Source organism: Trachemys scripta, chromosome 8 (assembly GCF_013100865.1).
Source record: "Trachemys scripta elegans isolate TJP31775 chromosome 8, CAS_Tse_1.0, whole genome shotgun sequence".
Classification (NCBI taxonomy): Eukaryota; Metazoa; Chordata; order Testudines; family Emydidae; genus Trachemys; species Trachemys scripta.
The window spans coordinates 95,417,965-95,432,248 of record NC_048305.1 but is presented as its reverse complement, the minus strand read 5'-3'; positions in this window follow the sequence as shown (position 1 = coordinate 95,432,248).

Genomic DNA, 14,284 nt, shown 5'->3' with positions numbered 1-14,284 from the left:
GCGGCCGGATCTTTGGCCGCCCCGGTCGTCGGCGGTATTTCGGGGGCGGGACCCTCCGCCGCCTCTGTCGGGGGCGGGACCTTCCGCCGCCTAGGGCGGCAAAAAAGCTGGCGGCACTCCTGCTGCCTGGACACACATTAGAACAGCCTGGGAGCTTCTGTAACTTACAACAGCTGGCTTCGGTTCCCACAAGTTGGGGATTGGTGGAGTTCATCGAAGCCACTCCTCTTCCCCACCCCTGCCACGTCCCCTGCTCCAGAGCTTGTGGGATGTGGAGAGGGGAGGCTGAAGAGCCTGCTGTGCTGGCTGCCTGCCCACTGAGGACACACACACCCCCGCCAGGGGAAGCCCTGGCAAGGGACTTGTGGACAGTCTCTGTTCCCCTTGAGCTGATTGAGGGGCACAAAGGAAATAGAGTGTGGGTTCCTGTTGTCATAAGTAAAGCCTATGGCCACTCTGAACGTAACCCACTGGGCTTATAAGATGTTGAGCCAAAGAAGTCTTGTTTTTATTCTTTTCTTTTCTATTTTTGTTTGTTTGTTATTTTTGGTCAATAAAATGTGCCCGTTATGCAATAAAATGAAAAGAATCTAGTGTTTAATATATTTTAACAATCATCCATTCACAAATCTATGACTGGATCATCTCCATTTTGCATACAACTTATCATTCATACTCCTTCGATATTCAGAACACGCCCAGGATTTACTATAGCTAAATGAACTGAGGAGACAGTTGAAATCACTTGGAGAAGTTGGCTGAAATTTAGGCTGCTGCCTTCAGCCTTTAAAAATTTCATTTTTGAAATTGTATTAACTGGGAAGTGTCGTGTTTTGTCATTGTGTTTCCATAGTCTCATTAGATGTTCGTTAGCGTCTCTTCTCTGCGTGGCAGGGATTCAGATCCATGGGCCTACCTACAGCAGTGAAAGAACTGTGTGACTTTCCTTCCTGACCAACTGCAATGCCACAGATATAATCATACCCAATTCTGAATAACACTGAACAGTGCTGTAGCAAGGTCTTGTTCATATCTGATACCCAGTGTTTTTACTGTTTAAATTTACTCTTGACATCTGGTTTACTCTGGCCCTACTAAACTGCTGCCTATAATATCATTCGAGGACTGTCTTATTCCAGTCCACATCATGCTGGTATTTGGGAGCATATATTTTGTCAGACAGATGGATCACCATACATCCAAGCAGATGTCCTCAGCCAGGCTTTGGGGTATTAAAAAAAGGGCGGTACAGAGGAAACCTCTTCATTACGATAAATCCCTCAAGTAACTTGACAAGGTAAATGACAGAAATGTCAAATGAGGGCATGAGCCATACTAGTTGGGGAGTTCTTATTTACACTGGAACATTGTCAGGGTTGAGGATCCAGCTTGTCGGCTGAGGTCACTGCCTTTGATTCAGGGTGATCAGTGAAGTATGGTCAAAAGATAGTGCTGACGTCAGTAGTTGTGGATGGGCTATTGGCTGGTTTAGGAAAGGTGAATGAATGAATTCATCTGTCACCCTGACAGAGAGGAAAATGGGGAGTGAAAGAAAGGAAAATCCAGAGTTATAAAGGGCTCACGTTCAGGTCTTTGAAACAACAAATGGTTACATTGCTAGAATAGTTCATCTGGCAAATCTCTGCTGAGATCTAAGTAAACAAACCTCTACGGTATGTCTACACCGCAGCTGGAAGTGCGCCTCCCAGGCCTGACAGATAGACTCATGCTAGCAGGGTTCGAGCTAGCACTCTAAAAATAGCTGTGTGGACACTGTGGCTGTGACGGAGACTTGGGCTGACCCCCATGTTCAGACCCAGGAGTCAGGTGGGCTTGAGCCCCTGAGCTGCCACCTGACTGCCACATCCACATCCTCTTTTCCAGGCTGAACAGTCCCAGTCTTTTTCATCTCCTCATATGGAAGCTGTTCCATATCCTGAATTATTTTTGTTGCCCTTCTCTGTACCTTTTCCAGTTCTAATATCTTTTTTGAGATGGGACAACCAGAACTGCAAGCAGTATTCAAGGTGTGCACATACCTTGGATTTATGTAGTGGCATAATGATATTTACTGTCTTATTACCTGTCTCTTTCCTAATGGTTCCTAACATTCTGTAGGGTTTTTTTATTTTTAATGCCACTGCACATTGAGCAGATGTGTCAGAGAACTATCCACAGTGACTCCAAGATCTTTCTTGAGTGTTAACAACTAAATTTAGATTTCATCATTTTGTATGTATAGTTGGGATTATGTTTTCCAACGTGCATTACTTTGCATTTAAATCAAGTCTTACGTCAAGATGACTGCTAAAATTGCTTCTCATGGACTGTGACAAATCTAGTCATCACATATGCCTTTGAGGATGACATTGTATTATGAAAGTCACTTGCTATGGATAAAAGAACATGGATGGCCAATGCAAGCTGTCTCAGTTTTGTGGGGAGAAATAGGAATCTGGGTAAGAAAAAATATTGATAACAATTGGGTGTCCACAATAAGGGCCTAGTCCTGCTTCCATGCAGCTGTGTAGGTTTCTTAATGACAACCTAGTGTGTAGCACTTACAATCTTCAAAGTGCCCCTTTCCTCACATGCTTTACACAGCTCAAAATGTTAATGTGACAAAACATTGTCTTTGTCCTGGGTGACAAGGCCTGGTGGTCTCTGGACCCTGAGCCAATCCAGTTCAGAACTATGCCCACTTTGTGAATTTTGTTGGGCTTTGCATGTAGACAAATCATGGGATGTGAAGCAGATATTTCCTGTAATGTGTTACATGCGGAGTGCTTTTATTTATTGTGCATTTAACAGAAAACTATGTCTCAGAAAACTATAACATCTCTACTAGAGGTGTCTTGACACATGGTAAAGCATAGCATAAAGGAGAAAATACCATACAAGCATCTACTGGTCTGCAGTGACACGTCTACTTTATGGCCCCATCCCAACTGACTAACAAAGTCCCCATTCAACTTAGATTCGCGATAGATTGTACAGCAGGTTTTGATTATGGCAATGTTGTTTGGACTAGTGATGATACTTGCAGATAATTCCCCTTTTTTGCCTTTTCTCTTTTAAATGACTGGATGAGCCTTGTTAATTTTAATGAAAATTTAATTGGAATGAAAGTAGCCTGACTCTAGTCACTGCTTTTATTCCAAGAGGGTGGGGAATGGATTTCCCTGGCAATCTTTAGCTTTTAACTCTAACTTTCTGGCAAAGCTTCATAGTGACTTCCGGCAGCAATGCCTGTATTTGTGGTTAGTTCTGAAGTCTACCTTGTTGTACGATTTCATTATGTTTACTTTACATTGCAATACACGAGATTAAAGTCATTTTTAAATGTGAAAGAGGCCAAATTTTTTGATGAAAATTAGTCTACAGCTCAAACAGAAGTTATAGGTTTGATTCCAAAATTACTGGGTGAAGTTCTATGGTCTGTGTCAAGCAAGGAGCTATGATCATAGCACTTCATATCCCATGACCATAGTGGTCCCTTCTGGTCTTAAAAATCCATGAATCTATGAACCACCTTTTTTAGTTTCTATTATAGAAAACCGTTAGAGCAAAGTAGCGAGCTGAAAAACCTTGGGAGACCAGTGGGAATATTCACTTTCCTATGGATTTGCAGAGTCAGATTCTTACTGCTGTTATTAATTTGACATTATTTCCCCTTTGTGATGGTGTCTCTAAAAAACCTAGATAATGGTTAAGCAGCTAGTATGCTGTACCTATGAAGCTGAGACTAGTACCTACGTATCCTTGTACTCCCCTGTCAAAATTGAAATGCTTAGCGAACTCATGTTGAGTCTGCTGAAATTGCACTTCAGAGAAAAACAGGATGAAAAAATTCCAACAAAGTTGAAACGCCCCCATTCCGACATTAATGGAATGAAAGTTTCTATTTTTCTCTTCAAAGTGACTTTTTGTTTAGAATTTTTAATTTTGTCTTTTGTTGTAGTGTTGTATAATACAAATTTAAAAAGTCAAATTGATTGGTGTCAAAATGAAATGTTTCGATTTGATCTGAAACTTTTTCCCCTGAATTTTCTTTCAGAGAGAACTTTGACATTTCTGAATCGGAACAAAAACAAATTTAAAAATCAAATCCTCAAACCAGAACTTCCGTTCTCCACCCAGCTCTACACATAGGCCCGTTACAGGCTAAGCACAATAGGTCTTGATCTTGGTTGGGGTCTGTAATCTCTACTGTTATACAAACAATCGAATAATAGCAGCATGATTTGGTTTTGCCTGTTACATTAAAGGAACCATGCTACAACCCTTGTTCTTCCCTTCATTTACTACTGGGGCTCAACCAGTTTTGGAAAATTGGGAATGCTCAAAGTTATGTCAAAGTATATGGAATTTGTGACTCCATTATAAAACAGGGAAGGTGATTCCATATTAAACACCCTGATGATGTCAACATATATTCCTTACATTAGCATTATCTAGATTCTTTACGTCCGATCATTGACCTTGAGGGATTAAAAAATACTCTTATGGAAGCACAGGGAATATTCTGATGGAAAGAGCCCAGAGAATTACCTTGCTGTATTCCCTCCTGTGAATTAGCATTTGTGAGCCTTGCCAATAATTTTTCCAACTTTTTTTTATGAAACATTTATGCAAGTTGATCCTTTTCATTGCCATATGCATTCCTTATTTAGTTCCATAATTTCCTCACTGGTCAGAATTTTTTCAATGGAACAGTTTTCATCGAAAAAAGCAGTTTTGTCAAAATCAAAACATTTCACAGGAATGTGTCAATTCAGACAAAATTCTAGACTGGAAAATGACTCAATGTTTGTTTTTTGACTTTATCAATCCCATTCATTTTGTTTTGACATGTATATACTAATAAAAGTATATACTAATAAAAGTATACATAATTTGAATAATATGTATATCTTGTGTTTCATATTTTAATATTTAAAAGTCAAAATGAAAGGAATCAACATTATTGAAACAAAACAATTCAACATTATCTAAATGAAATTATCTGAGCAGAAATTATTTCAAATTTTCATTCTGTGTGAAATTTTGAAATTTCTGCTTTTCATTCTAACTTGGAACAAAACAAAATCCAAATATAGGAATTGCCCATGGAATGAAAAATCTGGTTTCAAACCTGCTCTCATGAAGTTTTCTCCACCCCGGTGGTAAAGCTTTGAGCTGAAGGGTAGAGTTTTATCCCCGACCACAACCCTCAGCCTAGCTTCTATTCATGGTAAGTGATTTATGGCTAGTTGTTAACTACTTCGATGCTCTGATACCTCTATATCCAGTCTAATAAACAACACTCACTCTTGTGTTACTGAAAACTAAGTACTGGTCTACACCAAAAACTTAGGTTGACCTAACTGCAGTGAGGGGGAAAACCCCCCTTCTATTGCTGTAGTAACTGTCTACACGACAGCAGTGTAGCTGCAGGCTAGCTATTCCACTGCAGTGCTTGTAGTGTGGGCAGATTCTCTGCTCCACTCCATGCCCTATCCTTCGCAACACTAGCTGGGGATTCCACAGGCATGGGGTGTTTTCAGTAGGTAGAAAGCCAAGAAAATCTCTTACTCCATCCTGCTGTAAAGTATGTGTATCGGGGTTGTGCTGGACAAAGGCAAGGGCAGGCTGTGAACACCATGTTTTGGTGATTCCCCAGATGGTGGAGAGTTCCTTAAGGACCATTGTCAGCTGGCACAGATTAGAGCAGTCATCTGGCTGTTCTAGCCTGCCCCCGTGACCAGAGAGAAGAAAGATAGATAATGGGGGAGCCCTACCCCCAGTTCATGAAGCATAAACTATAGAATATTCTATATGTTGTGTGAGAAACCAGCCTGGCACTATGTCTGAGCTCAATGCTTGATTTTATGCCTTTTATTTAGTGCCTCCCAGTTTATGTAAGGCCATGTCTACACTACAAACTTGGTTGATACCAGTTACATCGGCATAAAACCCCCACAGGTTCATGCACGTTCATGCACGTAAAGACATGGTTCCTTGCGTCAGTGCTGCACATTCTCACCAGGAGTGCTTGTGTCAATGCACAGTGCGGTGCACCATGAGTAGGTGTCCCAGTGTGCAGCTTCGCCAGATGCACTGTCTTTTGGGAAATTTTGGCAATATGGTGGGACAGGAATGAGTTGCACAGGGGTGACTGGGAGCAAGAGGTCAAGTTCCCATCATACAATTTTATCCATCCCTGAATGCCATTCGTATCCCATAATTCGCATGCCTTTTTAAAAAAAATCCCACAAAACCACAAGGCCCTTCTCCCTGTCCGCCATCTATGACATAAACATGGAGCCCACACAGCTCTGCTCTATTGTCATGTCAAACACAGGGCGAATGACCCGCCGGTATTTCCAGAGCCTCAGGAAGAACTGCAGCAGCAGGGGGACATGACCATACACTGGAGGACAGATCGCTGTGGGACATTGCAACAAACATTTCAAGTTTGTTGGTGGCATTCATGGAGCAGCAACTGATGATATAGCACCGCTTCTGGGCCTGAGAAATGAGCACTGGCTATCCCAATGCAGGTTTGAGGCAAGGAACAGTGGCTGCAGAACTTTCAGATGCATTCCTGAATCTGTGTGCGGAGCTCACCCCAGCACACGGAAAGACACCTGGGAGAGTTGCGCTGACAGTTGAGACGAGAGTGACAATCACAGTGCAATGCTTGGTTGCTACTGGTCAGTGGGAAATCCTTCTGGAGTTGGAAAATCTACAGTGCAGGCTGTTGTCGTGCAAGTGTGCAGGGCCACTAATTGTCTCCTGCTGTGTAGGGCTGTGACTCTTGGTAATATGCAGAATAAAGTGGATGGATTTGCAGCAATGGGGATACCAAATTGTGGTGGGGCAATACACGGCATATCCTTATTTTGGCACCTGTCCAACTTGCGACAGAGGATGCCAACAGAAAGGGCTACTTTTGTATGGTTTGACAGTTGTGGGGACTATTGGGAACTGCATGGTGTTTGGTGTACATATGGCTATAAAGCACTGTTAATGCACCTATTAATTTTGCATTTCTTGCTGTACATTTATAACTATCACACTGAGTTTGTCACTGACCCGCCGCTCCTGCTACCTGGTGCCACATCACATGTCCCTCCTCCCCAGATTTCTGCCAGGGTTCAAACCAGAACGTGACCAGCAGCAGCCTTTTGGCACTGTACAGGAGGGAAGGGACGGGAGCTGTTTCCAACTGCGGGGGGGGAGGAAGGGAAGGATGGCCTGGCTCATGTCTTTGCAGAGCTCATCTTCCCCTTCCCCCCGACCCTGCTTCCCTATGACTGGAAGCAGCTTGTTCCTTCCTGCCCACATAGTTATCGAAAGGCAGCTAACACCTCCAGGCTGCTGCTGGCCATTAACATAACCCAGCTGCCTCCTGTCCCCTGGCTACAGCGCAGGCAAGAAGGCGTTAAGCCCTAAGCATGCATTGTGCATCAGGGAACCAGGACCGGCTGTGGCTTTTTTGCCGCCCCAGGCAAAAAAGCCTCCCGCCGCCCCTCGCCCCCCAGTGGGGAACGCAGTAGGGGAGGGCGCCGAGCCCGGCCATGGCCCCACTCTCCCCGGCAGGCCGGAGTGCCGCGGGGAGGGCGGCGAGCCCGGCCGGGGCCCCGCTCTCCCCGGCAGGCCGGAGCGCCAGGAGGAGGGCAGAGAGCCCGGCCACGGCTCTGCTCTCCCCGACCGGCCAGAGCACCAGGAGGAGGGCAGAGAGCCCGGCCGCGGCCCCGCTCTCCCCGACCGGCTGGAGCGCCGGGAGGAGGGCGGCAAGCCCGGCCGCAGCCCCGCTCTCCCCGAGCGCCGCCCCCCTCCAGGTGCCGCCCCAAGCACATGCTTGGTAGGCTGGTGCCTGGAGCCGGCCCTGCAGGGGCTTCAGCGAACCTGGCCAGAGAGGTGGCTCAGCAGGTGAAGAGGGTGCTAGGCCCCTGTCTGTGGGGCTGCTGTGGAGCCTGCAGGGTCAGGGCGTGAACAGGGTGGAAATTGCTTTCCCCCGCCACTCCAGAGCTTAGCTGAGGGGTGGAGAGGCTTCCCTGTGCCAGCGCTGTGCGGGGCTTTGGCACATACAGGGCTTGGCTCCTCCTGAACAGCGCCCCAGTCTAGAGGGTCTTGAGCTTTCCCGGGGTGCCAGCCCATTCAGAGGCAGTGGGGAAAGGAAGGAAGGAGCCTGCCATCCAGGCTGTTGGTGAGCTGAGAGCTCTGACCAGGGGCTGGTTCTCCGCACAGCACTGGGAGCGGGACGCGCCCCACCGGGGAGGATATGGAAGAGCAGAAGGGCTGAGGTGGGTGAAGGGGCAAAGCAGGGAGAGGACAGCGAGAGGGGGAGCACGTAAAGGGCTGATGGGTGGACAGCAGAGGTGACACGTAACTGGCCACTGCCTGGAGCCTGCCCACACTCACCAACCACTGCAGCTCACAGCCAGTGCAGGCTGGAAATGGGGCGGAGGGTGGGCCCTGCTGGCCAAACCCAGCACACAGCAGGGGCTATGCTGACAGACAAGCAGTGGGAGTGGCCGGGCCCGTGCACTGCATCTTTGCCCCATCACCAACCTTGCACACCCACCCCCATTGTCAGCCACTGGACACCCCACTCACTGCTAGTGGGCAGGCGGCTGATGAGCAGGGATCCGGCCAGCCAGTACTGAGGGGGAGGAGACAGAAAATATGTGACAATTTTCCTGTTTTTAAGAAAAAGTCAGGACACCTGCAGGAGGGCTTAAATACGGGACTGTCCCTTTAAAAATGGGACGTCTGGTCAACCTATGCAAGTAACAAACAAATACAGTAAAAAACTTCTGAAATAAATGAACAGAACAGGACTTAACAAGGGGAAAACATTCATGTCCATCTCAGTTCATTTGGGCTGCACACTGACCTGTGAGAGCCATTGATATACGTATGTGAAGCTGTGGTTTTTCTTACTGTTCCTGGCATGGAGTGGTAGGGGTAAGGATATGGGTCCCGATGCCATGTGGAATGGGGGAAGGTGGTGTAGGGAGATGCTGAAATGGAGTTCTCCAGTGACTGCAAAGCAAGGCAAGCCTTGTGTTTGTTGAACCTGTAGGTCAACAAGAGTTGACAGCATCTGTTTGATGCTGGAGAAGCCCCATTATGTCCTGGTTTATCTCCCTCTCCTCCTCCTTTTCCTGCTGGGACTTCTGGCCCTTTCTCCTGTCTGCTTTTTCCTTCTCCATATTGTCTGAAATATTCACCCAGATCCTCTGTTCATGGTTCAATGCAGCACTAGCTTACACGATCTCACTGATCATATCCTCCCATGTCCTCTTCTTTCTCCTCCTTATCATAGTCAGGTGTTCTGTGGGTGTGGAGAGGGGACTTCTCTAGGCCACAACAGCAGCTGCACATCCTATCATTTGTGTGCCTTATATTTTTGTCCTATTTGTCCTATTGGCCTATATTTTGGCCTTCTCTAAGGTGCCACAAGTTCTCCTTGTTGTTTTTGCTGATACAGATAACACAGCCACCCCTCTGAAACCTGTCCTATTTGTGGCCTTGTTCCCCCGCCCCCCAATATGCTTATGCAGCTTATCCACAAGTGATTTCTCCAACCGTGCTACTAGCAGAAACTCAAGAATAATCCCCCTGTAATGGAACTACTGTTCACAATGGTGGTTTGGAGGGAAAACAGCCTCATGATATAGGGTTGCCAACCCTCCAGGATGGTCTTGGAGTCTCCAGGAATTAAAGATTAATCTTTAATTAAAGATTATGTCTTGTGATGAAACCTCCAGGAATATGTCCAACCAAAATTGGCAACCCTATCACGATGCTGTACAGAATTCAGATCTAACTTCTTTTTCTAGGCAGGAAGATGTGCTACATGTCCTTCACCCTCATCACTTTTCAGCTGCTACATAGCATCTTCCTTCCCCTCTAGAGAATAGCCACATTGCTGCTGTAACTGCTCCAGATAAAAAAACACAGAGGTTTCATTGTAGATATAATCACAACAGAAAGCAAACGTTAAGATTCAGAATTCCCTTCCCTTGCTCCCCCTAAAGTTTTAAACACGACACGTTTATTGATACTTCAGCCTTAGCGCGCCTGTGCATAGTCTCTCCCCCCTTCCCCCCCCCCGAGGGGAGAGGGGGGAGAGAGAGAATGAAGAGAGAGAATTGTTGCAGGAAAGAATAACACTTCGGCCCCTACTTCCATGGGTATGAGTTACTGAAATCTCTCATCACATCCGCTAGCATCTTTTGAAAACATTCCACTATCTCTTCATCCTGTAGCTGTAGCACATTCTGATCAGAAGATCAACAGAAAATCCCTATCAATTTACTCCCATCCAAAAGAGACTTTGGCTGTGCTGTATCCCATGGTGCAAAGGGGCTGCTAAAGAGCTGCAAACAGACTCCTTTGTATTTTAACAATGGGGTGTCTCATTTGTGCTGTGCAAGTGGTGCAGAAGCAGTCCTAGCACTTCCATGGGATTGCAGGCTGTGTATAGAGTATGATTAGGCTGACAAAGAGCGACTAAAGGGCTGTGTCACTAGACACCAGCCCGGGCAGCCGTGATTTACTCAATTCAAAGTCTTGCTGACAAGGGACCTCTCAGACTTCCAGTGAATTGAAATGCCACTGTATTGACTCAGCCATATTAATAAGCAGCAACATTTGATGGGCTCGGCAGTAGCAAAAGACTGGGAAAGGATATTTGCTACTCCTAGCAACTTCCACTGACAATGCTGCTTTGACTCAAGTAGTAAGTGCTGCTGCTGTCGAATTCAAGGGTCCTTGGTACAAAGGACAGATTCCTCACAAACTAGTTTTTACAAATGAAACAAAAGATTTGGGACATAGGAAAAAAAGTATCAGAGGGGTAGCCGTGTTAGTCTGGATCTGTAAAAGCAGCAAAGAGTCCTGTGGCACCTTATAGACTAACAGACGTATTGGAGCATGAGCTTTCGTGTTGCATCCGACGAAGTGCGTATTCACCCACGAAAGCTCATGCTTTCTTTGCTGCTTTAATAGGAAAAAAAGTCATTTTTACAGGCCAATGTAATAATTATAGCTCTTATTAGATAGTCCAGTGTTTTACAAGACTTACACAGCTCAAGTAAAATTTACTAGGTGGGGGAAAATCTCCAACTCCAATGGCTTGAATTGGCAATGTTTTCTTGAGCTCTGAATCTTTGTGGTTTGATCCCAGCAAATCTCAATCAAGGATGTTAGGTTCTGAGTCACAGAGCTCCAACAACCAGTTGGGCCTCGCTACAGATGAAAGGGACTGAGTCTGTGTGGACCACGAATGTGTTGCAAAGGGATTCATACAATACTGCCAGGGGGACTGCTAGAATGGTGGGGAAGGGGTTACCAGAAAGCCACTCTGGAGTGTAAGTGCTGCAACGGTGTTATCAAAATTAGGAGAAAGGTAGCCTCCATTCTCCTGGCAGCTTTAGCTTTAAGTTCCAGCCTTGGTATCTATGCAACTTGGAAATACACATATCTTGTTAAACAAGAAACTATGTCAAAGTGCCTGGTTACTAAAGCTGTTTGACAAATATATATATTTTCCCACCAGTTTTTTGTATTTGTCAATTTTTCTACAGATGTTTTGTGGTTTTCATTGGAAAACATTTTTTCCAGTTTTGGGCCAAAAACAATAAATAAAAATAAAATAAAATGGGCCTGTCTCTAGTCTTACTGGAAGTTTTTTGCCCACCAGCTGAATTTGTTTCAGTTTTTGCCCCAAAATTGTTTTTTTTTTAAAAACATTTGGTTTTTAATTCCTGGAAACTGAAAAAATGGGGAGGCTCTCTTTTTTTTTCCAGTTTTCAATTGCCAAAAACTGATTTTCTAAAAACTGTTTATTTATTTTTTTTATTTTAAAAATCTGAATTTTGGGATGTTTTTGTTTGCTGAAAAAAATGGAGGCGTGTTAATGAAAAACTTAAAAAAATTATTGCCTCCCCCAAAGCCATTTTTCTTCAAAAGAAATGTTTAGAATTTAAAAAAAATTCTACTCTACTAACCATGTGCCATTAACTGGGAAAGCCAGTCATTTCAGACTACTATCTTTTCCTCCAGGTTGCAAAAATCCCCTTGAAAGCGGAAATCTTCAGTACCATTAGAAATGCAAATTGTACGTACTTTGGTATAGGGACCATTTTATTCCATTCTATTTGTACAGTGCCTAGCACAATGTGGTCCTGATTTACAACTGGGGCTCCCAGGCACTAGCAATACAATTCCTGGATGATTCGAAAAAGGCAAATATAGTGCCCATCTTTAAAAAAGGGAAGAAGAAGAATCTGGGGAACTACAGACCGGTCAGCCTCACCTCAGTCCCTGGAAAAATCATGGAGCAGGTCCTCAAGGAATCCATTTGGAAGCACTTGGAAGAGAGGAAGGTGATCAGGAACAGTCAACATGGATTCACCAAGGGCAAGTCATACCTGACCAACCTGATTGCCTTCTATGATGAGATAACTGGCTCTGTGGATATGGGGAAAGCGGTGGATGTGATATACCTTGATTTTAGCAAAGCTTGTGGTACAGTCTCCCACAGTATTCTTGCCAGCAAGTTAAAGAAGTATGGGCTGGATGAACGGACTATAAGGTGGATAGAAAGCTGGCTAGGTCATTGGGCTCAACAGCCCAATGTCTAGTTGGCAGCTGTTATCCAACGGAGTGCCCCAGGGGTCTGTCCTGTGTGCCCTTGTTGCCAAGAAGGCTAACGGCATATTGGGTTGCATTAGTACCATTGCCAGCAGATAAGAGAAATGATTACAGTATTCCCCTTTAGTTGGCACTGGTGGGGTCAAATCTGGAGTATTGCGTCCAGTTTTGCCTCCCACCCCTACCCCCACTACAGAAAGGATGTGGACAAATTGGAGAGAGTCCAGCAAAGGGCAATGGAAATGATTAGGGGGCGGGGGCACATGACTTATGTGGAGAGGCTGAAGGAACTGGGCTTATTTAGTCTGCAGAAAAAGAGTGAGGGAGGATTTGATAGCAGCCTTCAACTACCTGAAGGGGGGGTTCCAAAGAGGATGGAGCTCGGCTGTTCTCAGTGGTGGCAGATGACAGAACAAGGAGTCATGGTCTCAAGTTGCAGTGGGGGAGGTTTAGGCTAGATATTAGGAAACACTATTTCACTAGGAGGGTGGTGGAGCACTGGAATCTGTTACCTAGGGAGGTGGTGGAATCTCCTTCCTTACAGGGTTTTAAGGCCCAGCTTGACAAAGCCCTGGCTGATTTAATTGGGGTTGGCCCTGCTTTGAGCAGCGGGTTGGACTAGATGACCTGCTGAGGTCTCTTCCAACCCTAATCTTCTATGATTCTATGAAATAATAATTGCTGACTGCTGATTTGTTTTGAACTTCAATAATGCTATTCCAGTGGTGGTTGTCTGTTAATTTCAGCTTCATCTTTCTATAGGTTTTAGTCACGTCAGTAATCCTTTTGTCTTCAATGTGACCTATAATATTAACCACTTCTGCTTTCTCCAGTTCCCTCTGAAAAGCCAGTCTTCCTCAGAAAATAACCTCCGTTCCATTTTTCTTTACTAGCATGATTCCGATTAGCATACAAGTATTGTACATAAAAATGGCAAAATCACTTCTGTGTATGTAGCTTTAGTCTCGTTCCTTTATTTCATTTGTCACACTCTTAAGATTTGTCTATAGATCTGGAGTAAGTACCGAGGGCCAGATCCTTGGTTGGTGTAAATCAGCATAGCTGTATTGGCTATCTGATGTATGCCGACTCAAGCACGTAGATGGCTTTCAGCATAGACACATCTATTCCTGAATGTTCGTTCACAACATTCTGTATATTTGTCTTCGCTAGTCTTAGTACACAACAGTAAAGGAGATAGGCAGATGAGTACAGAGGGAAGAGAGAGCTATTTTAGGTGCATTTTCTCCTTCTGTGCTAGCTTTGCTATAGACATACCCCAGAGAACTACCTGTCCCTTTTTGCTCATCCACCAGCTGAAACATCCCCCCACAGCTATGTCTGCCATCTCCGCTACTACATGGGCGCCCCCTCTCTCTGGGTGTAGCTCTTAAATACAAGATTCAGCTCTCTGCACCAACTCTTCACCCAGGTATTCAGGTTCCTACTCCATACCTGTTTGCCAAGCATGGTGACATTTATCTCCGATTGCTCCCCTATGTGGTCGTCTTTATGAAATTTCCACCTGAGAATATTCTTGCAGGGAACAGGGTCCTGACCCACAGAATGGGTGGTGGGTTTGGCACCCATACCCATAGATCCGATGAGATCCAGAAGGATCACGGTGAATATG